The sequence below is a fragment of the Apium graveolens genome, chromosome 3, assembly GCF_009905375.1.
Source record: "Apium graveolens cultivar Ventura chromosome 3, ASM990537v1, whole genome shotgun sequence".
Lineage (NCBI taxonomy): Eukaryota > Viridiplantae > Streptophyta > Magnoliopsida > Apiales > Apiaceae > Apium > Apium graveolens.
The window spans coordinates 232446549-232470383 of record NC_133649.1 but is presented as its reverse complement, the minus strand read 5'-3'; the positions used below and the strand labels follow the sequence as shown (position 1 = coordinate 232470383).

Sequence of the window (23835 nt, the reverse complement as noted above, 5' to 3'; positions counted from 1 at the left end):
CTTTTAAAGGTGAATGGAAGACTATAAGTCTTAAACTTACGCACAGAACACAATTACTTGGTCACATGTTTGATGTATATAGCTTGTTCACATTTTAGTATTGAAATTTAAAAGCAATGGAGACGTGTCTTCATTTTTTGTGGCAGAAGTTGCTTTGTAAATGAATACTACGCATCTTATTATAATATATGTTTATTGAGTGAGGTTATGTGAAGTGTAATGTTCTCAACTGAAATGTTATCATGTACATGGCTTGCAAGTAATTTTCGTCGTCTTTGGATGAGAGTTGTCCAAAACTTTTGATAAACATAACATAAACCTTTAGTTAGATCTTTCTTTTTAATATTGGTAGAGTCTCAAAGAGACTATAATACACTGAGAAATATGCCTTAAATTAGTGTCTTTTGATAAATTTTGGGAGAGGTGAGTGAAACCCAAAACTTAGGGCGGCAAGATATCACAAGGGATCTCATCGTGCTTTGTTTGTTAGTTGTAAATTTTTATCTTAACACTAAGGTTATGCTAACTAACTAAGGAGGCAATTTTATGCATTATAGCCCCGTCAAGTAATATAATGATTTTCAATAACATGGTTGTTCATTCACTCTCAAATGCAGATAGTAGAATGGGAAACGCTAACATGATTGAAGCAGAGCGACGTTTGCTAGCCAATGCACTTCTTGATTTTTCAAATCAGCGTTTTGTTCTACTCTCTGAATCATGCATTCCTCTCTACAATTTCTCCACTCTATATTCGTATCTCATGAACTCCTCCCAGAACTTTGTGGCGGCCTATGACTTAAACCACCCTGTTGGACGTGGTCGCTATAGCCAAGATATGTACCCGATTATAAAACTTTCCGACTGGAGAAAAGGGTCTCAGTGGTTTCAAATTGTCCGTCAATTAGCCAACTGATATGATGGAAGTTATGGAAGTTGAGGGACTTCAGCTGCTGCTGCTGAGGCTTTCTGAGCAATTTATTCACCAAAAGCACCAATGCCCGTAAATCAGTCCATCTCTCCAAAATCGAGTTGCTCTTTCTGCAAAGTTTGTGAAATGAAATGAGAATTTTGTTTGTTTCGCTAAAACAAGTGCAACGACACACTTAAGAAAACTTCATATGTTTACCTTGTCAGAGGAATTTAAAAAAACACAATTTGGATAAATCCTAATCGTTGGTTCATATAAACCCCAAAACCTATAGCAGTATGCAACTTTCCTTTATATTATTTTTCCTATGCTCATCGGTTCTTCCCCTTTTTCTATGAATCTTCCAAATTTTCCGCTAATAATTTTTTTTTGAAAATAATCATTTCTTTTAATCCTTCATAAAATCAAACAATGGCTAATACCCATCGAGCGGAGAAGTGGAGAAAGTTTGGGGCTTTCGATAGTTTGAGGGAAAGGAGGGGGGAGAGTTCGAGAGGGACGAGAGTTGGGGGAAGAAGAGGGAGGATGTTATGAGCCTAAGCTTAATTTGGGGGAAGAAGAGGGATGAGAAAGGTGCCGATTATTGAGGAGGTGCAATGGGGGTGTTGTGGGTGCTGTTAAGCCTAAGGGGTCGAATCCATTTGGCAATGCGCGGCCTAGGGAGGAGGTTTTGAAGGAAAAGGGTCAGGATTGGAAGGATGTTGATGAAACATTGGAGTCTTTGAAATTGAAGGAGAAAGAAGGGCCGGGGTTAAGTGATGGACCGAGTTTTGATAAGAGAAGTTTCGGTAGTGGAAAAAGGTCTGAGAGGAGTTGGAGGAAGCATGTTATGTGGATGTTCGTCCATAGAGGTTGGTGAATCACATCTTTTGACTTATATATATATATGCTTAATATATGAATGATGCTCTTGTAAATCTATATGTTAGTGTAAGTAACTTGTAGTACAGTAAACTGTTCGTTGTTTAGGAATATGTGAAATATGTTTATAATTGGGAGCTTATGATATAATTTGTTTTCTGGGTTGGATTAGGATTTGATCGATTTCCATAAGCTTGAAGCTGTTATTTAGCTCAATCAAGTATCACAAAACTTTATTGTGGTGTGTTAAATACTGTATGTTGTTTGATTCAAACCTTTGTAAAAATATATTGTTTTACTTCTGTTGTATTGTTTGTTACAATAACCAAAACATCGTTGGTGATTATGACCAAAGGTTCTTCAGTTCATGGTAAGGACCTTTTGGAATATTTAATAGTTGTATTTGTTGATATTTGTGTCTCCTGGACTCTTTGTTTTGATGATAATCTACAATGAATAATCCATAATTAATTGCCGAATTTGTTCTTATGGCAGGGTCCTCTCTGCTCGACATTTATCTTGAAAAATAATTTGGACTAAGATTTCGAAAATGTATCTCAGTGGTAATTCGTGTGTTGGTTTTGGTCAGACATTTACTGGCAAGCAATTCTGATTCTACAATATTGCACCCCGCAACTAACCGAAATCACCACCCCATAGCGTCGACTACTTGCTACTTTCACTTTAACAGTTTAACTTAGTATAAGTTTTTACATATGCGGTATAATGAGCCTACTGAAATAAGCGGAGCCAACAGGACTAACATATAATGATTGTTCTTCAATAATAATGTAGTTGGGCCTACTGTCCTATGTGATAGTGAACATAAAAGCTTGATGGAACAGAGCACAATGTAATCAGGATTTGGGGGCTTCTAAGTTCCACTAAGATTTTTTATCCTTCCATGTTACAGCCACTTTTACAGGTAAAGATTTATATGTTATAGTCATATAAAAAGGAATTGAAACTCATTCAACAAAAAAGCGATTGAAGCTAGAATATAATCATGACTTTTGATAATATTTAGGTTAACTACAAGAAGTGATTATGGATTTTAGTTGGCATGTAATCGTAAATAGTTTAGTTGTCATAAATAAAGCTACAAACAAGATTGGATATTTATTATTACTCAGGTCTCTCTGGAAAATTTAGTAGATATATTTACTAATATGCTGCAAATATTCGCTAAATTCACCTTGTTCTGTTTTGAAGTGCATATACTGCAGATGAATTTTCAGTATTTGTATTTACTTTGCATATACTATTAAATGACTTTCTTGAATTATTTTGAATGCTCCAAGATGGAAGAACATCTTTTTAACATTGCTAAGCATCTGTCTTTTGCATGTCCAGGCGGCCAATTTTGACGCTAAAACTTCTGGTTTTCAGGATGGTTAATATCACTTTTCAAAGCATGAATATGCTATAGTGCGTGGGAAGTATAGTGGTATGTAATATATATCTAACCCCCTCTCTTAATACAGGCACACAGACCCACACATAAATGAAGATAATCTGTATAAGTTGTTACTTTTATGTCATAAGAATATGATTTCGGCTTGCAGAATAGAACACCACTGAATCATTTGATGATGTCGACAATCAAGAACTTGATGAAGATTCAAATGACGAGGAAACATAATGTTTTGACACTCGGGATAATTTTCTAGAATCAACCACTAGTTCTGGGTGTACTGATCAAATAGTGAACTGCGATAAACAAGTAAGTAAAATCAGTGGTGCAAAAAACATGAATGTCAAAACTGATACTAGAAACTCTGGATTTCCTCACATCGAGAGGCATAACAAGATACCAGATCCTGTTGAAAAAGAGAAAGGGGTTAGTCTCTGGTCTATGATCAAGGATATGATGGGAAACGATCTAACTCGTGTCTGTTTGCCAGTGTATTTTAATGAGCCAATATCTTCTCCCCAAAAATGCTTTGAGGAATTGGAGTATTCATACCTTTTAGATCAAGCATATGAGCATGGGAAAGAGGTACAGTCATTAATGTTGTTTCTTTCCTATACTTTTTTATTGTCCCGAAGTAAGAGAATTTGGTACTTTTAATTTCATTTACGAACTACTTATGTTACCCTTTTTTATCTTGTGGAAAGGTTATTGTTGACATAAATACTTTTTTCTTAGACGCAGCTTTCATTCTCCTGATCAGTTGCTATCGTAAAAATGTTTAAACCCGATTCCACATTTGACATGTCTACTGTGAATTTTACTGTTTTAAATATTTTTTTTCCAGGTATCTTTTGCAACTACTTCTCATAAATCTCTATTGTATTTGCTTTTATATATTATGTTGATATAGATACATGTATTCTTCAACACATACATGTATTTTGCAAATAAAGAAAAAGAGAGGATGCATGACAACCGTAGATATACACTTGATTTTAGAGTCCCTGGATAGATAATTGAAATCCCTACAACTTTTATCCTTTAAGTTTTTCAAAATTATGCTTGTATAAGTAGGGCTTCAAGCCTCAAGCGCTACACAATTAGCCTTGCAAACACCTAAAGTGTGAAAGATCGCTTAAAAGTATAAGTCATTGTGAATGTGTAGGTCACTCCCAACTTCATAATATGATCTTAGTCATAAATTAGTCAGCAAAGATGATGATTGTTTTTTATGTTAGATTTCTTAATTTATGTAGTTGTAGTTGGATATTTATAGTTCGGTTGGATTCAATTTTTAATAGGAATGCTACAAAAATACTGCCTGCATTGTAAAATTTATTAAAAAAAAGTGTTCCAATCATGAAAAGGCATGCCTGGCTAATTGACGCTGGCATTGCCGGTGCGGCTGTGACATGCACCCTACTCATTATACGTACCCTTGACTCTTTTTCATTGTGAATATCCCTCTTTGTCTCGACTTTCTCTCTCAATAACTCTCTCTGGTTAATCCCTCTCACCACAATTGTCACTCTGTTTCTCCACCGCTTCCAATCTCGAGTATAAATTTGGGAATTTACAATTCTAATTAGGGCTCAATTGAATTGGGGTTCAGACTTCTGTTCTTTAATTAGGAATATGGTTCTTCTAAACTTCGATTAAGGTTAAATTACTTACATATAATTTATTAAACTTCATCTAATATCTCTATAATTTCAGGTTTTCTTCATTTGGGTTTGATATACCTCTCGAATTTCTTGTAGTATGCATATGGCGCTATGTCATGATTGGCGGGAGTGAATTAAATACGAAACATTATCGTTTTGGTTGTATTATAAATTATTATTGGTCGTATTGTTACTATTCAGTGGCTGTATGGGCTGTATGATTACGGGACAAGTGATACGGTACCCAGTGGTCCCAAACTTACTATATAATCCCCAAAGTTCAATATTTTCATTATGAAATGAAACCCTTATCTTGTTTTCTTTAAATTTCCTTGCTTTACTGTTTCATGTCTTTTACTTTATTGCATTTCTTGGTCACCAAGGTGACAAATTGGTATTAGAGCTAGGCTAGGCCTTGGCGGTGGTTCAATGGAAGATAAGATTGTACGGCACCAAGACACGGTGTTGACTGATGTGGAGGATAACCTTGAGGATCTGAAGTTATCCTTAGAAGATACTAAGCTAAAGATGGCAACCATGGACGCTTCTATCACTCAGATAGTTGAGGACAATAAGGGTTTGCATCAAGATTTTAAGGCCTTGTTGGACTTTCTCAAAAAGGATGAACTAGGCAAGATGAAGCAATCAGATCTGCAAGAAGGGGGCTCATCTGTACATGGTTCCAGATCTATTCCAGGTACAATACAAATCCTCCATCCTTCTACTCCTACAAGATTTGGTACCTTGAACGTTGATACTATACATGATCCTACTGCTTCTGTTATGTTTACCCCTGTTGGTAGTAATATTCATATGAGTAATCATGTAAATAGTAATATTCAAATGAGCATGGTTAGTCTACCTACCATTACAGTGGTGCCAAACCCTATTTCTTTTATATCTCTACAAGCCATCAGACAACCACCACACCAGCCACCCTTTATTTCCTCTTATACCAACCCACAACCAACAAATTTTAGCAATATGAACCATATTGTGTCCACACAACATGGATTCTATAAATTGCCGCCCTATAATCCTATAAAAACTCAACCTCTTTTGAACACAACTAACACGCCTCCCCTGATGTCCATCACAACCCCTCCTCAGTTCAATATTCATCATAACTCCACCTACCACCCGAACTACCCTAGCTGGAATCATCAAGAAAACTCTTAACACCAGGAAGCTTCATTACAACACTGGCTATAAAACCCCAAAAGTAGATTCCCTAAGTTTGAGGGTAAAGACCCCAGATCATGGATCTGTAAATATGAGAAGTATTTTCAGTTATACCCTCGGTTGGATGATAGGGCTAAAGTCATATGTGCTACAATTTACTTAGAAGGTGAGGCAGATGTGTGGTACAGGTCCATTGAAGATAAAAAGCCTTCTTTATGCTGGAATGAGTTCTCTATATTAATCTGCGACAGGTTCTCAAAAGTTGGATATGAAAATTTGGTTGGACAATTCAATAAGCTTGTGCCGAAAGGGAAGGTAGAGGAGTATATCACTCAGTTTGACGAGTTAAGGAGTTATGTAATGGCTCAAGAAGGACATCAGAGGGAGTCATATTATGTAGATACCTTCATAAGTGGATTAAAAGAAGAGCTATCCCAGGCATTGTACACACACAAGCCTTCTACTCTCCAAGAAGCTAGAAACATGGCCAGAGGATAAGAGTTTTTATTGGAGGTACTAGATAAAAGGTATAAAGGAGGATTGAGAAGTTCTGGCAGCAGTTCAGCTAAGCCTGACTTTTCACCTTATAAGAACTACAATAATTCTGGTAAGCAAGGAGATAAGCCAACCACTGGAGGAGAATTTAAGAAATTGTCAATTGTTGAATTAACTGAGAAGAAAAAGAAAGGATTATGTTTTCATTTTGATGAGAAATATGCACCAGGGCATGAGTGCAAAAAGAAGTTGTATGTGATTCTAGAAGAAGAAAATGGTGAGAACTGCATTGACGAAGAACTGGATGCACTGTTAGAAGAAGAACCTGATGAGAAAAAAATTGAAGATGTTACTATATCAATTCATGCCATAATGGGTTCAAGAGGGGACCATACCTTGAAAATAGCTGGATTAATGATGAAAAGAAGAATCAGTATACTGATTGATAGTGGAGCCACTCACAGCTTCATCTCTCAAGGTTTGGTCAAGCAACTCAAACTACCAACTAGGAGCTGTGATAAATTCAATGTCACTGTAGCTAATGGAGATAAAATACCCTGCTCCAGAATGGTAGAATATGCTAAATGGACTATGGATGGGAGGAACTTTAACACTAATTTGAATGTTATACCCTTGGGAGGTTATGACGTTATTTTAGGTGTAAAATGGATGAAAACAGTTAAACCTTGTTACCTTTGATTTTTGTAATCAGAAAATAAACATTAACAGGAAAAATGAGAGAGTAACTTTGAGTCAAGAGACTACCAGTCCAAGAATTTCTGTAGTATCTGAAGTCAAGCAAGGATTTGGTCACAATAATGAAGAAGTATATATGCTAATACAATTAACCAAAGTTGAAGAGGATGAGAAGGATGCAGTGGTAAATTCTTATAAAGTGAAAGAATTGATCGAGTCATACACAGAGATTTTCAAGAACCCCACTGAGCTGCCTCTAGAAAGGAATCAAGATTATAGTATACCCTTTAAACCTGGAGCCCAATCAGTAAATGCACAACCTTACAGGTGCCCATACTTCCAGAAGGAAGAAATTGAGAAAATTACCAAAGAGCTATTACAAAGTGGAGTGATTAGAAACAGCTCTTCTCCATTTGCATCACCTGTACTTTTAGTGAAAAAGAAGGATAATACCTGGAGATTAGTAGTAGACTACAGGGTCCTTAATGCAATTACTGTTAAAAATAGATAACCAATACCAATTATTGAAGAATTATTGGCAGAGTTGAAAGGCATCAAGGTATTTTCCAAGTTAGACTTGAGAAGTGGACACCACCAGATTAGAGTAAAGGAGGAAGACATCTTCAAGACTGCATTCAAGAATCATTAGGGGCACTTTGATTTATAGCGATGCCCTTTGGTCTCACTAATGCCCCTGCATCATTCCAGGGCTTAATGAATGGAGTTTTTGATAAACAATTAAGGAAATTTGTATTGGTCTTTTTTGATGATATATTGGTATACAGCAAAAATGAAGAAGAACATATGGACCACTTGAGGACGGTGTTTGAAATCTTAAAGAGTCACAAACTGTTTGTGAAGATAAGCAAGTGTAAATTTTCAAAAAAACAACTAGAATATCTGGGACATGTGATCTCCCAGCAAGGAGTAGCTGCTGACTATCAGAAGATCAAAGCCATGGTTGAATGGCCCAGGCCCAACAGTATTAAAGCCTTGAGAGGTTTTCTTGGTCTCACGGGTTACTATAGGAGTTTTGTGCAGGGATATGGAGTAATTAGCTAACCTCTAACATGGAAGGGGGCTTTTGGTTGGAACAAGGATGCTGAAGAAGCCTTCTGCAGACTCAAAAAATTATTATCAAACACACCAGTTTTGGCCCTTCCAGATTTCTCTAAACCTTTCATCATTGAAACTGATGCTTGTATGAATGACATAGGGGCAAATACTACATTGGCAGTGATAATAATTTGAGAGAGAAAATTTTTTCCAACATACATGCCAGTGTGGAAGGGGGGCATTTAGGAATTGCAGCCACGATAAGAAGGGCAGAACTGTATTTCTACTAGCCTGATCTCAAGAGTGACCTCACTAAATTTGTTAAAGAGTGCGAGGTGTGCCAAAAGAATAAAAGTGAAAATGTACCTAGTCCCGGCCTTCTAAAACCCATCCCTATCCCTGACAGTGCTTGGGAGGTGATTTCAATGGATTTTGTGGAAGGTTTGCCGAGATCTAAGGGCAAGGATACAATCTTGGTAGTTATTGATGGACTGACCAAGTATTGTCACTTGATCACATTAACTCACCCATATTCAGCTCTGAATGTGGCTCAAGAAGTGTTGAATCAAGTTATCAAGTTACATGGAGTACCTTTTACTATCATCACAGACAGGGACACTATTTTTATGAGTTCATTTTGGCAGGAACTATTCAATGTGATGGGAACTAAATCAAGGATGAGCTCAGCTTACCATCCACAAACAGATGGTCAAATTGAGAGACTCAAGCAGTGTATTGAGATGTATCTAAGGTGTATGACAGGACAAAAACCGAATGAATGGGCTGATTGGATAGATATGGCCGAATGGTGGTACAACACCTCATTCCATTCATCTGCTGGGATGACTCCTTACCAAGTTGTGTACAACCAACTTCCACCATTCATTATTTATCAGTCAGCCAAGTGCACTGATCCAGTGGTCAATCAATTTGTCAAAGACAGAGTGCAAGTGCAAGGATTACTCAAGGACAACTTGAAAAAAGCTCAAGAAAGAATGAAGTTCTTTGCTGACAAAAAGAGAAGTGACACGGTCTTTAATGTGAAGGATGAGGTGTATCTGAAGTTACATCCATACAGACACATGAGTGTGGCTCTGAGAAAAAATCACAAGTTGTGTGCCAAGTATTATGGACCCTATGCGATTTCTAAGAAGATAGGAAATGTGGCTTATCAGCTGGAGCTGCCCCTTGGAGCCAAAATTCATAATATTTTTCATGTGTCTCAACTAAGAAAAAGATAGGATCACATAAGGTAGTTCAGAAAGACTTACCTAGAGTCAATGAAACAGGAGAAATGGATCCAAAGCCTTGCAAAATACTGGACAGGAAACTAGTTAATAAGGGCAACATGCCTACTGTCATGATTCGGGTACAGTGGATTCTAGGTGATGAGAGAGGAGCAACTTGGGAAAATTGGGGCAAATTCAAAAAAAAGTATCCAGATTTTGTTGATTCTTGAGGACAAGAATAATTTCAAGAGATGGGGATTGTCATGATTGGCAGGAGAGAGAAAGTGAATTAAATATGAAACGTTATCATTTTGGTTGTATTATAAATTATTATTGCTCGTATTGTTACTGTTTAGTGGTTGTATGGGCAGTATTAGTACGGGACAAGTGATACGGTACCCAATGGTCCCAAACTTAGAGGGGTGTATTCAATCAAGATTTTAAAGAATTTTATAGGATTCTTGAAATCAAAGGGTATTCAATTTGGATTTTAAAAAATCCTTTAAAATCTGATGATATTCAACCGGGATTGTTTAAAGTCTTTTAAAATCTGAGGGTATTCAATTTAGATTTTAAAAACTCCTTTAAAATCAGATGGTATTCAATTTGGATTTTAATAAATCCATCAAAATCTGATGGTATTCAAAATTCTATGGATTTTTTTTATTTGATAATTTTGTAGATTTTGATGGATTTGCTAGTACATTTTTTATCTTTTAAAATCTCTCTAAACTCCATGAGATTTTGATGGATTTGTGAAAAATTTAACTAAAATCATCAAAACTCTACAACATTTTCCATCAACTTTCTTGAAATCCATGTCGAATTGAAATCAACAAAAATCTTTCAAAATCTATCGATAATTATCAATCCTTTAAAATTTAGATTGAATACATCCCCTTAGTATACAATCCCCAAAATTCAGTATTCTTATTATGAAATGAAACCCTTATTTTATTTTCTTTAACTTTCCTTGCTTTACTGTTTTGTAACACCCCCAGATCCGGGGTCGGGGATTCGGGTTGTCACGAGTTCCATTTCCTTTATCAATACTTAATCTTAACAGTTAACCAACTACTGCGTACTGTGACCCCACAATATACACACACACACCACAAGTTATAGTCTCAGAGATGAATATCCAAAAATAACAGAAGTCATTTTATTCCACAATTATAAGCCATTACACCTAAAAAGGGTTTCTGAATAAATTTTACATATTCTTTGCCTTTATTACAATTCATAAATATACATAAGTCTGGTACATCAGAAGTTGAAAGCCTAGCCTATTGGTAATTCCTACCTCAGCTACAGCGGCATCAACGCCTACAAGAAACTGCGGAACGTTTCCTATCCGCTCGCAAATTGGGAGCTTGGTCCTGTTCATATTGTCTATCTGTTGTTGTGTGATGAAAGAAGAAAGCAAGGGTGAGCAACAAGCCCACCGAAATAATATGTATAATAATTTACAATATATGAGCATTCTCATAGTACTCATGAAAGTCTTGGTCAAGAAGAAATGAACCAAGTTTGATATCTTAACGCGACCAAGTCGCACAATAATCAGTATATATGTATATATACTTTTCAAAATCTTGGAAATCCTCTTCCATGCATAATATACATAGGGTTCCAATTTATAACTGTATAAAAATATCGTTGCAAGGTGATCTCATATATCTAGCCTTGTCTCAACGTTTTTCTGAAAATCTTTGTCATGCATAAGATAATCATTAACTAGATATAAGTTGAAAAGATGAAGTTACAAGATACTCCAATATACTTATATCTTTTCCAAATACTACTTGAACTACCACCGTTCAAGGTATAAATAGTTTATCACATAGATGAAGCTACAAGACATAACTTGTATAAAATCAATCTTTGAAATATCATCAATATGAAATGAAGTTACGAGATACTTCATTTGATTGAAACATCATTTTGAAAACTTGACCCTGCCAACACTCAACAATCGCCCAGTCGTATCCTTTCTATCGAAGTGCTCTGGGTAGTGTGGCAGAAATATCCAACTGGATGATGAACTCATTACGGGAGTTTGCCGCGCCAGGAAGACCACTTACGATGATCAGTCGCAGTAGTGCAACCCCACCATTTTCTACATGTAGAGGAGAACAGTCGGATTTACTTGTCAACCGAACCCTGGAATCCTAAGGAATGGACCGTCTTAGCGGAACTTCCAGGCCATTTGGGCCAATATAATAAGGCTGGGCCGGCGCCACTCGACCACTTACGCCACTCCTAGTTCAGATGAAATCCATGACTCTGAAACGTAAAGCTCGTCCCCCCTTTCCCCAAGCAGAAACTTGTTGATACGGCTCCACCAAGAAGTCGTATCTAGTTGGAAAGGAAAACTCACTGATATTTCCCAGGCGATGCCTGTTAATGGATTAACTTGTTCCAAGAATTTTACTTCCCGAGTGTTGGGTAAGTAATCAAAAACTCTTTTATCAAAACAACAACCTTGTTGCGAATATAAAATACACCACAGAGCCGGATCTCTCAGGTTTTGAGCGAGTATTTAAATCCCCTTCGAAAGGAAGATCTTAAATATAAAAATGAGTTTTGGGATCCGCCCTAACTTTTAAAAATCATTTTGAAGACTCGAAAACATTTTTAAGAATGTTTGGAGTAATGCTGATTTAATGAAATAAATCAGTCCCGATATATTAGAAAATATCTGAATATTATTATTTAAATAATATTACCATGAAGGGTAATCCTTATTAAAATAATTGAAGTAGAAGTTTTAAAACTTATAATTGAAATGAATAATAAATAACCAAAGATATACTTATACGAAAGTACGATCTTTATTTAAATAATCGAAAATAAGTTTGATTATCGAAACATTATTCTTTAATAAAATAAAGAATATTATTTAGTAAATAAGCGGAGTCATAAGTCCTCAAATGAATATTCAAAATAATATTCATTAAAATAAACGGAGTCATAAATCCTCAATGAATATTCAAAATAATATTCATTAAATAAAATAAAGTTATCGAATAAACCTTATTCGATTAATAGTTTTGAAAACTATAACTATATATATATATATATATAAATATATATATATATATATATATATATATATATAATATACTAGAGAACATCGACTCCCGGTTTAGAAAATATCCACCTTTGGGTTTCCCTATACTAAGGGTATACGCAACTACTGCTTATCTCTAGCATAGGTATTATGCAGTTTATAAGCAATTGAATCAACAATTAGATATCAAGATTACAAAACAAGCATGCATATATACCATATCAACATGCTCTAATATATCGCAAGATTTGCTAATAACAATCATGCATTTATCACAAGACAATGCATATACATATATACATCACAACAACAGTATAGCGGGTAAAAACTTGCCTGAGTGTTCCCGGATAGACTTAAGCTTAGAGTCGGTCCGATAACCTATGACCAACAACATAAGTCGGAATTAAATCCCGGTCGCTTAAGAAACTAGACTTTAATCAATTGAACCCTAACGTTTGCTTATGGTCTCTTCTACGCTTAACGAATCACGTAAGTCGTTCGAGTACCCTCGGCTCCACCATTTTTAATAAATTAACCATTAAGAATTTTAAGGCGATTCCTTTCGCGAGTACCCTACCAACTGCCTAATCCACTTTACATAATTGTTTCATACTCCAATTAGTCATTTAAGGACCTTAACCAAGGTTTCAAAGTAAGGCGAGGGGTAATGGTTCGTTCGCGAAACGCCGTTACTTAAAACGGTCGTTTCTCCTAAACCGTACATCAGATTCAAGCGTACCATATATCAAAACGAAGCTCGTAACATGAACTATCTAATCATGGACAATGGTCAAAACCTAACAGTGAGTTCACGGGTCCTGATGTCAAGAACAAAAGCAGTCTAAGGTAAATCGGGCATTACGACGACTATGTTTACGGGATTACCAATATTTATACCACTCCAATTCCTTACCAATTCACTACAAACCACCCCACCATCAACAATACATCAAACAAAACTTAGATCAAGGCAAAGTCAGTCCATAATCTCAAGGTTTTCCAACTCTTTCAACCACAAACATGATATACTAACCATAACTTAAGATTCATTAACCATTAACCAAGATTCATATCCAAAATCACCACAAATCCAACCAAACTATCTAACATACATGGATCTTGCTATACATACATGGATATTTCTATATATACATTAATCCATCCATAAACTCATCAAAACTCAAAGTTCAAACTATAAGTTAAAGGTGAAAGTTGTTTATACCTCCTTGAAGCTTCCTAACACAACCCAAGAGCTTTGAATGCCTAAAAGAACCTTGATCCTTGCTTGTATAACCTTAACATTTCATAAAAATGAAGAAAACTAACATTAGTTCTTGAAAGTTACTATTCATCATCACTTTTGATGATTTTTTTGCCTAGGTTAAGAATGGAATTTGGCTTCCAAACTTCTACCATGCATTCACTAGTAGGTAAGGAAGCTATGGTAATTACCTTGTGATTTTAGAGCAAGAGAAGCTAAGATTTGGTTTTTGAAGAAAACCAACCGAGAGTTTAGGTGGGGAGAAGAAGAAAGCTTGCTTGATTCTTGAATTCTAAAGTTTGTGAAATGATTTTCTTGGCTAGGATTAATCCTTGGTAAATATCTTCCTTTAACTTTAATAAAGTGATGACATCACCTCCATTACATCATCACAAGGACACTTGTCCAAACCTTATGGTTGGATGATGTCACAACCCACTAATTCCATCTGATTAGTGCCTTAATTACTTGGCTAATGGTCGTTATCTGTTTTACGGTTCGTTTAGCTTTCGTTCTCGTTTATCGTTTGAGAGATCATACCCGGGATCTTATTACTTGGGTTCCCCTAAACCTTTCTCAATATTTTATATTCCTTTTATGTTCCTCTCTTATAATCCTTGAATTTAAATCCTTTTAATCATGTTACCTTATACTCAATTATTTCGGTACCTGGTGGATTTTCGGGAAAAAATCAAAGTGTTCGAATTTGGATTCAGACAATCTTTACATACACTTATCTACTTTATGGAATACTAATACGATCTTAGAATTTCCATAACAGTACTCCTATATAGTAGTACTCCTATATAGTGTAGTCTGATAATTTTCCTTAATTAACATCATCAACAAAAATTACTATTCATCAGGGTTTCAAAAATTCCAAAAATTGGGGTTATTACATGTTTCCTGTCTTTTACTTTATTGCATTTCTTGGTCACCAAGGTGACACGCTTTCTGTGCCATCCACTGGTTCTTTGATGCCCGAAAGCGTAGTTAGATCGTCAGATTTGTATCTCATGAATGTTTATTTTTAACAGTAGTAGTAAACTGTAATTGCATACTTTGTTTTTATTAATGTTCTTTGTTATTGGATGTTGATTATCAACTGGTTTATGAATGTTGCTTCAAAAAATATATTATTATGTTTTTATTTTCTATTCATTTGTCCACTACCTGTTTGATATGTTGTCATCATATATGTAAAGTATGTAATCAGGTGTCTTAAACAACTATGAACTAGGCATCGATTACGATTAGTAAATACACAGCCTAACTGTTGGTTGTAGACATCGATTACAATTAGTAAATGCACAGCCTCTTTAGCATAGGTATTTTCCGTGTTCCCTACTCCATATTTTCAGACGTGTATCGATAGCATGTGGCTGCGTGTTTAGCTAAATGCCTAGATGAATTTACAATCTTCGCTGCAGTTTCCGCAATCGATTCTTGTTAGGTTATAATACTAGATATGGATTATTATCTATTTATTCCCATTTGGTACTGCAAAACCGAAATGGATAGTTTTAATGGCCAATACATCAACATACTCACCGCAGTTTTGATGATATGTATGTTATAATTTGGGTTTTCTTCATTTGGGTTCATTCTTAATTGTTGAAATATGAAATGTAATGCACTTAAAGTCTTAAAAATCAATGGATAGGACCCTTTAAACTATTCTTAGTCTTTTTTTTTGCTGCTTCTATGCTGGTGCTCAAGGTACTTCTGCTTACTGCTCTTGGATCATTTCTTGCGCTGGACCATATCAATATACTCTGCCCTGATGCACGGAAACATCCAAACACTGTATGTAAAACTCAACTTACAATTCTTTTTCTCTATTGCAGTATGATATAAGGTCTCTTGCATTAATGTTTAATACTTTGAAAGTAAATGAGAGTAGTTAACAGCTCTAAATTAAATATAAATTAATTGTCACGTACTAACAGAAAAGGCCAACTTGAAGTTGATCAGGAAATATATGCAAATAAACCTCTTAGTACTTTGTTTATTGAGTTTATGTAGACTTTATGTTCATAGATATTAATATTTTTTCTTGTGGTTACATAGAATTTTTTTAGGTAACTAGGTTCTGGTTATAATCATCTGAGGGGGACTTGAGTAGAACTAATTATGGCGATACTTTATATTACTCATACTGTTCATGCTATGATGATAATTTATAAAATCTCTGTTTCTTGTTGATCAATTGAACTACAGTTATGTCAGTTACTAACGTAATGCGACTCTCCCTGATAGTGACACTCTTTATAATTACAGTTTCTCTGCATTCCCCGCCTTCAATTTCTTTTATATAACTTTTTAAACTGTGTAGCAAATGTAAACGGAAATTATGGACTTCCTAGTCCTTCCAAGCTCCAACAGGTTGGTCAGGCCGCTTCTGGGGAAGACTGGCTGCAACTTTGATGCTTCGGGTCAGGGCTCATGCACAACTGCAGACAGCGGTTCAGGCCAAGTTGAGTGTAATGGTGCAGGAGCCACACCACCAGCTACACTAGCTGAGTTCACACTCGGGTCAGGTAGCCAGGACTTTTATGATGTGAGTCTAGTGATGGGTTACAACATACAAATGATGGTTGAGGCTAGCGGAGGGGTCTGGTCCATGTGCATCCACCGGTTGCATTGAAGATTTGAACTTGAGGTGTCCTACCTGAGTTAAAGGTGGAGGGTGGAAGTGCATGTAACAGTGCCTGCACGGCATTTTCCACTCCTGAGTACTTCTCTAAAGGGGAGTTCAATTCGCCTACAGCTTGTTAACCTTCCGTTTACTCAACAAATATTCAAGAGTGCGTGTCCAAGATCATATAGCTATGCGTATGATGATAGGACTAGTACATTTACATGTACAAGTGCAGACTATATCATGACATTTTGTCCAAACCATCCAAGGTACTATATCTAATTTCACAAAAGTCATCAATAATTTCACTTGCACCAAACAAGAGTATAAATATAATTTACTAAAACTCAACTCTCACACCTTCTCTTACTTAAAAAAGTACTAGGCTAATTTAAGATCAACTTATTATTGTCATTTGTAACGTATCAATCAGCATGTGAATCATGACTAATTTTCAACTTCTGTATTGCTACACAGTTCAAAAGCTACAAAAGAAAAGAAATACTGGTATATCCACCTATATTTTCCTCAACTTTGCTTTTTGTCTACCCTTGTCATGATACTAATGCTCCTTGTCAAATTCGTATTTATGCTATGATGAATACTAATGCTCCTTGCAATTTGCAATATCCTTTGTTTGTACTTGTAAAGGTGCAGAATTGTAATTTACAGCTTTGTAACTCCCTTGTAAAGGCCCTCTTATGTCAAAGGATCACGCCTCTGTGGTTTGGTCCGGATCCCCCTCTTCTTGTATCGTAATGGTTGTTTTAATTTAGTTGTATTGCTAGTATTCCTATTTTGTTGCTATAGTTTGGATTATTTAGAAATTTTTTTCCGGAGATAAGACTTGTACCTTTAAGTTTTATTTTAATATTTATATGACTTGTGCGGTAGTAGTCGATATGCAACAATCACAAGTGCATTTGTTAGAAATTGTTTTTCGAGATATAAGACTTGTTCGTATATTTTGATCTTATATATGGGCCTGCAAATCACAATTCAGTTTCTAATTATTGAACTTAGACATAAAACTTTAGCTGGTAAAAGGTCGCTCTGTAAATAAACTAGCAATCAAAATGCTCCAGAATTTTTCCAGACTAGTTGGGACTTTGAAAAGAAGAATGTCAGCGACCAAAAGAGGTATCTGTTATATGTTTAATAGGGAAGTTAATATGACTAATTTAATAGTATAATTTTGTTTTAAGAATGGTTTCTGTCTAAATGGGTTGCAGAAAAAAAAAAATTGCTAGCAGATATCTTAAGAGGTACAAAATTGCTTTCAACAGAATCAAAGTTTTCTGATTTTTGGACGTCTTTGGTCAAATATTATCTCTATGATTCTTTTTAAATAAAATGACTTGCTAACAGAATAGTTACCTTGTGAAGCTCTGTTTCTGCAAATGAGTGCATAGCCTGCTATGGCATTGCAGCATGCTCTTTGGTCACTTACCCCATCTTGACAACCTAACGTAACAGGGCTCACATTGGGAAGGACCAATGGGCAACTGACTGAAAAAGTTATTAAAAATCAGCACAAGGATATCTACAAATGGATAGCGCAGTTGATAAGAAAGCAAGGTTAGCATCATCTATTCTAATCGCATAGAGAAACAAAGAACTGAATTCCTAATCAGAAGTATGAGAAAAGAAATAAATTTATAAGAAATATATAAAGTTACACATGTAGCTGCTTTGCAGGTAGAATGAATATCAAATATTCTTTTTGACTCCTAATACACAGAGTTAACTGTAGGATGTCAATCACTTACTAGTTTGGCAGAGCTATGTAATTCATAACAACTGTTGGCTAGCACCTAGCCTTCTCCTGGGCAATTACAGTATACACAGAGTTATATGTTTTGGTTGTCTATATTTGACCTATACACTTTTATTTTTTTATTTTGTAGGAAAAGATTACCACTAAGCACGGGAGATACAGATACACTGGAAGATGCTGCTTGTGATATATTTGCCGCAAAACACGATCCTAATTGGCTCGAAGGGAGATGTGGTAAGTTAGCAAACATGCAAAAATTTTAGAATATTATTTAAGTTAAGAATATTGTGGTTAACGATCGTGGTACGATTGTTATTGGATGGCTTGGTGTTGGATGTTTTGATGAATTTGGGGTTGCTTAAATAACAACACATTTTTCAATTTTTTATGTGTCAAGTGTTACATTCGCTTCATAAAATGCTACCGTATGCAATGTAAATGTTTCAGTAGCTTACATACAAATGTTACATTAGTTACTAAAGTGTTACAATAGGTACTAAAAATATACCAGCAAAAATGGGACCCACTTGCCACGTCACCACGATGGGACCCACATGCCACATCACCATTGTGCCCCCCACACATGCCACGACATCATGTAACGTCACCACAGTGTGGGGCTCAGATTGGGTCCCATATTTTAAAAACTTCGTGTCACTCTAAGGTAACATATATTTAGGTTACAATAGGCTTGTTTTATATTACCTTAGGGGTCAAGATAACATAAACACACATGTTACAGTAGGGGGATTATATGTTACCTTAGGTACCCTAAGGTATCAGCGAAAAAAACTAACATAATTTTATGTTACTTTAGGGTATTTTTGGCCTTAGGTAACAATTTAAGGGCCCTATTGTAACATATTTTTTGTTACAGAAGGCTGTTTTTGGTGTAGTGATTGCAGAGATCCTAGCTGCAGAAGTTGGCAATGTCAGAGTGAATAAGACGAGGAAGTTAGTAAAGAGGTAATAAAATTTTATTTAATTATAAATTTTAAAAGGTTAGATTCTTGTTTCATACCATAACCTGTAAACAATCCGGAATTGAGGGGTTATCTCTATATTTGTTTTAAATATACAGGTTTATATTGTATAAAGTTGGTTGGTAACACCCCAATTCTGACCCTAGATTTGGGAATATTACAAAATCCTTCTCCCTGTTTTGTTAGCATCAAGTAAGGCGGGTTTGAAGTTTGAGCAGGCACCAACTGTTGAAGGAGTTGAGTCTGTTTATCTTGACCTTCCAGTATATTGGCCATAGAGTTTTCAACTCTAGATAGTCTATCAACGAGGGCCTTAACCTTCCTTTCCAAATCACTTTCCTTCCTCAGCTTAGTTGAACCTCCCTCATAGTTGTTGCTGGAAGTTTGTATTCAATCAGCACATGCCATGTGTATTAGTGTCTTGCATTCTATTACTGATTTTAAACCATCATCAGTCTTTTCTAAGACATACATTATACACGAACTGCTTATTATCTCTCTCTCTCTCTCTCTCTCTCTATCTCTCTCTTCGTACGAACCCTAACTTTTTGAATGGCTAACACTGAGTCTGCTTCCTCGCTCTCTGCGATTAAGAATGTGTTTAATCATAAACCCTAACTTTTTGAATGGCTAAAACTGAGTCTGCTTCCTCGCTATCTGCGATTAAGAATGTGTTTAATCACAAGACTTTTTCGGCTAATAACTTTAAAGCCCCTTTGCATGAAACTGATATTCATGATGTTTTCAGAGTAATTCAGGATTTTTTAGCCCAAAGTGATATTGAGTATGCTCTCACTTCTCCTTCTAGAATATGGTTTAAACAAATTATGTAGATTTGGGAGAATTCGATAGTTGATGCTGAGAAAGGGGTCATTCTCTTCACATGCAAAAATCAGGAATATGAGATCAATGCAACTGTGGTTGAGGCAGCTTCGAAATTTCCTACGTTGAATGGCAAGATTCCAGTTGTGACCCCCACCGCAACACTCTTTGCTTGGGTCAGAGAGATTGGTCATAGCGTTGATTTTACTAAGGATTGGGAGATGTTCAGAACAAAGCTCAAGAAAGAATGGAACTTTTACTTTGATTGTATAAGCATAGTTTTTCTGAATAAGGTATATAATTTTGATGCTCTTCCATTATCGTCGCTACAGCTAGGTTATTTATTGATATTTGGTCATGCTTTTGATTATGGTAACACTACTATGCAATTCCTGATAGCTCGGTTTAGTGATAAAGCTGGTGGTGTTAGTTACATTAGGTTCTTATAATTGATTTTTACATATCTTTTACCTGGTAAAAGTTTTGAAAAAGATGAATTACTGATGATCTTTCAAATTAATTTTAAATCTCTAACTGATTTAGCAAAAAGGAAAGATACTTTCAGGAGAGGAACAGTTTTAGCACGAGAATTGTGGGTGTTTTTGTCTAACAAAATGCCTGACAAATATAATTTTCCAAGTTTTGACGTTGTGGAGCAGGGCACATCCAACCCTGTTCCTGACCAAAGTGTCCATTTTTCTTCACTTAACTGGAAACACAGTATCACCTCTGGTTCATGTTAGGTCCAAATATACATACAGAGGGGGGGATGAATGTATGTTCTTCGTTTTTCGTTAATTAATTGCAGCGAAATATAAATCTCGAAAACGAAATAAACAAACACAAAGAGATTCCACGAATAATTCTTATTATTAAGAAATTAAACCGTAAAGGTTTGTTTACAACTCCGAATATAAATAATTCGAAGCAACAAATATAGAGAGAACCAAAATAATAGCAATCAATTCGGGGTTCTATCTATCACTCTAATAATTCAAAGCTTTTATCAAAAAATATTAAATACAATCAAGAGAGATTTAAATAATGAGTGTTACAAGTTTGTTAGGCTTTAATGGTGTGAAATAAATTGGGCAGCACTTCTCTCCTTAATTTCAGTAAATGAAATCAACCCACTCTACAAAAAATTATGCAGAGCTTTAATGGAGTTTTTGCTAAGAAGTTCTTCTTTTCCAATCTGCTGCAAATTTGGTTTTGTAGTGGTAGAATTGTAGGAGAGATAAAAACTAAAAATGTAGCTTAACCACACATTTAAGATTGTGTAGCCTGCAGAAATAATTCTATGGCGATCAAGAAGGAGAGTTCTGTGGCGAAAGAGACTTTGTGGAGATCAAAAGAGAAAAGAGCAACATTTAAATTTCCACCAACTCCTGTGTTGCGTCCACTACTGCTGTTTAATTTGCCTTAACATTTGATTGTTTTTATTTTCTATGGCGACTGCATAATGGCACAAACAGATGAAATCCAGCCACCTTTTTTTCTTTGCAATGTTTCGTCTGTGGTGACAGGAGCAGTCGAAGTAGCAATAAAGATAATTTAATACCTCTATCTTTTTTTCTTTGCAATGTTTCGTCTGTGGTGACAGGAGCAGTAGAAGTAGCAATAAAGATAATTTAATACCTCTATCTCTGGCGACCAGGTAGAGCCGTCTTTGCCTTGAAAATTAATCGCCTATGGCGACTACATGACTTGGTTCTCTCTGTTTGAATAAACAAAAGAGGAGAAGTGGTACCACATGCAGCTGCCAGGAGATTTTCTTGAGGAAAAAGCCAGGCGCCAAGGAGAGAGTGTGTCGTCCATGCGCGCAACAATAAAGCAGGGAGGTGTGTTGCGTGCGCCTACGCGCGAGTGAGGAAGGTCACGAAAAGCTAAATTCAGCTGCCAAATTTTTGTTATACTTTGAATTATTTCTTTGTTTTCTTTGAGTACACAGATGAGGGTCCCACGTGCAACACCAGCCAAGCTGCCTTTGATTTCTTTGTTTCAATTTTCAAACAGACACAGTACTTGGTTTCATTCTTTTGTTCAACCCACCTGGGGCCCATGGCAAAATTCAATCAACAAAACAAAGCTTCTATACTTCTGTTGTCTATTGAGTTGTACAAATTTAATTCTTTTCCTTTTGTACACTATTGTTGCCAACTCCTTTTTGTACAAATCGACTTCTAATTCTGGTCGGTAGACAAATGATGATCCAGAAAAAATAAAATACACATTTAATTTTTTGAATAAATAAATAAATAAAATTTAGATTTTATTTATTTATTTAATTAAACTCCAAACATTTATTTTATTTATCAAAAATTAAATGTTGATATTAAATTAAATAAATAAATGTTTTGAGTTTCATTTATTCATTTAATAAAAATCAATTTTTAATTTATTTATTTAAAATCAATTTGTGATCTTAAATTAAATAAATAAATGATATAATTTCCATTTATTCATTTAATAAAAAATCAGTCATTGATTAAAAATAAATCCTGTAAATCTTTGGGTTGTACTCCTCTGAATCTTCAAGCCTTCTAATCTCCGGGATTTTGTACCTCAAAATATTTCCTGACTCCTCGAGTATAAAACCCACTTAACAATATTCCTAAAAATAATACTCCATTTCCCTTTCACGGATCACTAACGTCTAGTGCACGGGTCTGGTTCACAGACGACTAGTTCCGCTCTCAGGCCTTCGTATTAAACCCGTATAAACCACTGTTAAGTCTTCTACCAAATATAACCAACTTCACTAGGAATCCTTGAGGTCTTCACACTGATTTTGATAACTGCTTCGAATGAATCCAACCTTATTCCTCCGATGCCTGAACATATTAATGAACTTCATATAAATCGTTGTTGACGTCTTTTTCACTGCAGCTAACAAAACCTTTTGTGCATATACCTAATAAATAATCTGTACTGATTCTAGTGGAATATAGATTATTTCAAAGTCCTTGTCCTATGTTGAGTTATCCAAACCAGTATTGTTGAGTTAAACGTACAGCTTCAAATTTTGCTCAACAATCTCCCCTTATTTGACTGTTATACCTGACGGTCAAATAATAATGGAGAAGCAACAGTTTGGAGGATAACTCAACTAACCTTATCCAAAAATCTTCAATCAGCTTTCAATTTTCAATCCTGGACTTGGAAATAATACTATCTTATATCTATCACATCTTCTATAAGAATTCAGCTTCAGCAGAGAACAAATTCGTCTCTCCCTTATGTAAAGTTGCAGATAGATACGTCTTCCAAATACTGTCTATAACAATTTTCAGATCTTCCCATAAAGCTCATAGAAAACATTTTGGAGTCCAGAACCAAAACCCAATAATCTATCCCCCTAAGATGAAGAATCCCTTCCTTAGTATAATAAAGTTAGAAATTCCTCTTCTTAGTTACAAAAAGACTATCAGTCCATAATCTCTCCCCCTTAGTTGAGTAATCCTTCAAAATGTATTCAGAGTAAAACCTAAGGAACAACCAACCAAGTGAAGAGACTATCTGATAACCATTTCCCACAGTGCAAGTGTGTTATTTCTATTTAGAGATCTCACATTGTGTTTCACTCCACTCTACACTCAGGTGTTTGTCACTCAGTCTCACAGTGTGTCACTCACTCAAAGCTCCAAACATCCAAGTGTACCTGCGAGAAAATCCTTTTCAAAGAAAAGTTGCCTTCCACGTTCAAGGATGGAAACTCTCAGTCAAGAGATTCAGAAATGTTCCTTCTGA

General features: G+C 35.6%; 1 pseudogene; it reads left to right on the top strand.

Moving 5' to 3' along the window:
* Nucleotides 1–1175: 1175 nt before the first annotated feature.
* Nucleotides 1176–16817, top strand: LOC141713172 (thaumatin-like protein 1; annotated as a pseudogene).
* The last annotated feature ends 7018 nt before the right edge of the window (nucleotides 16818–23835 follow it).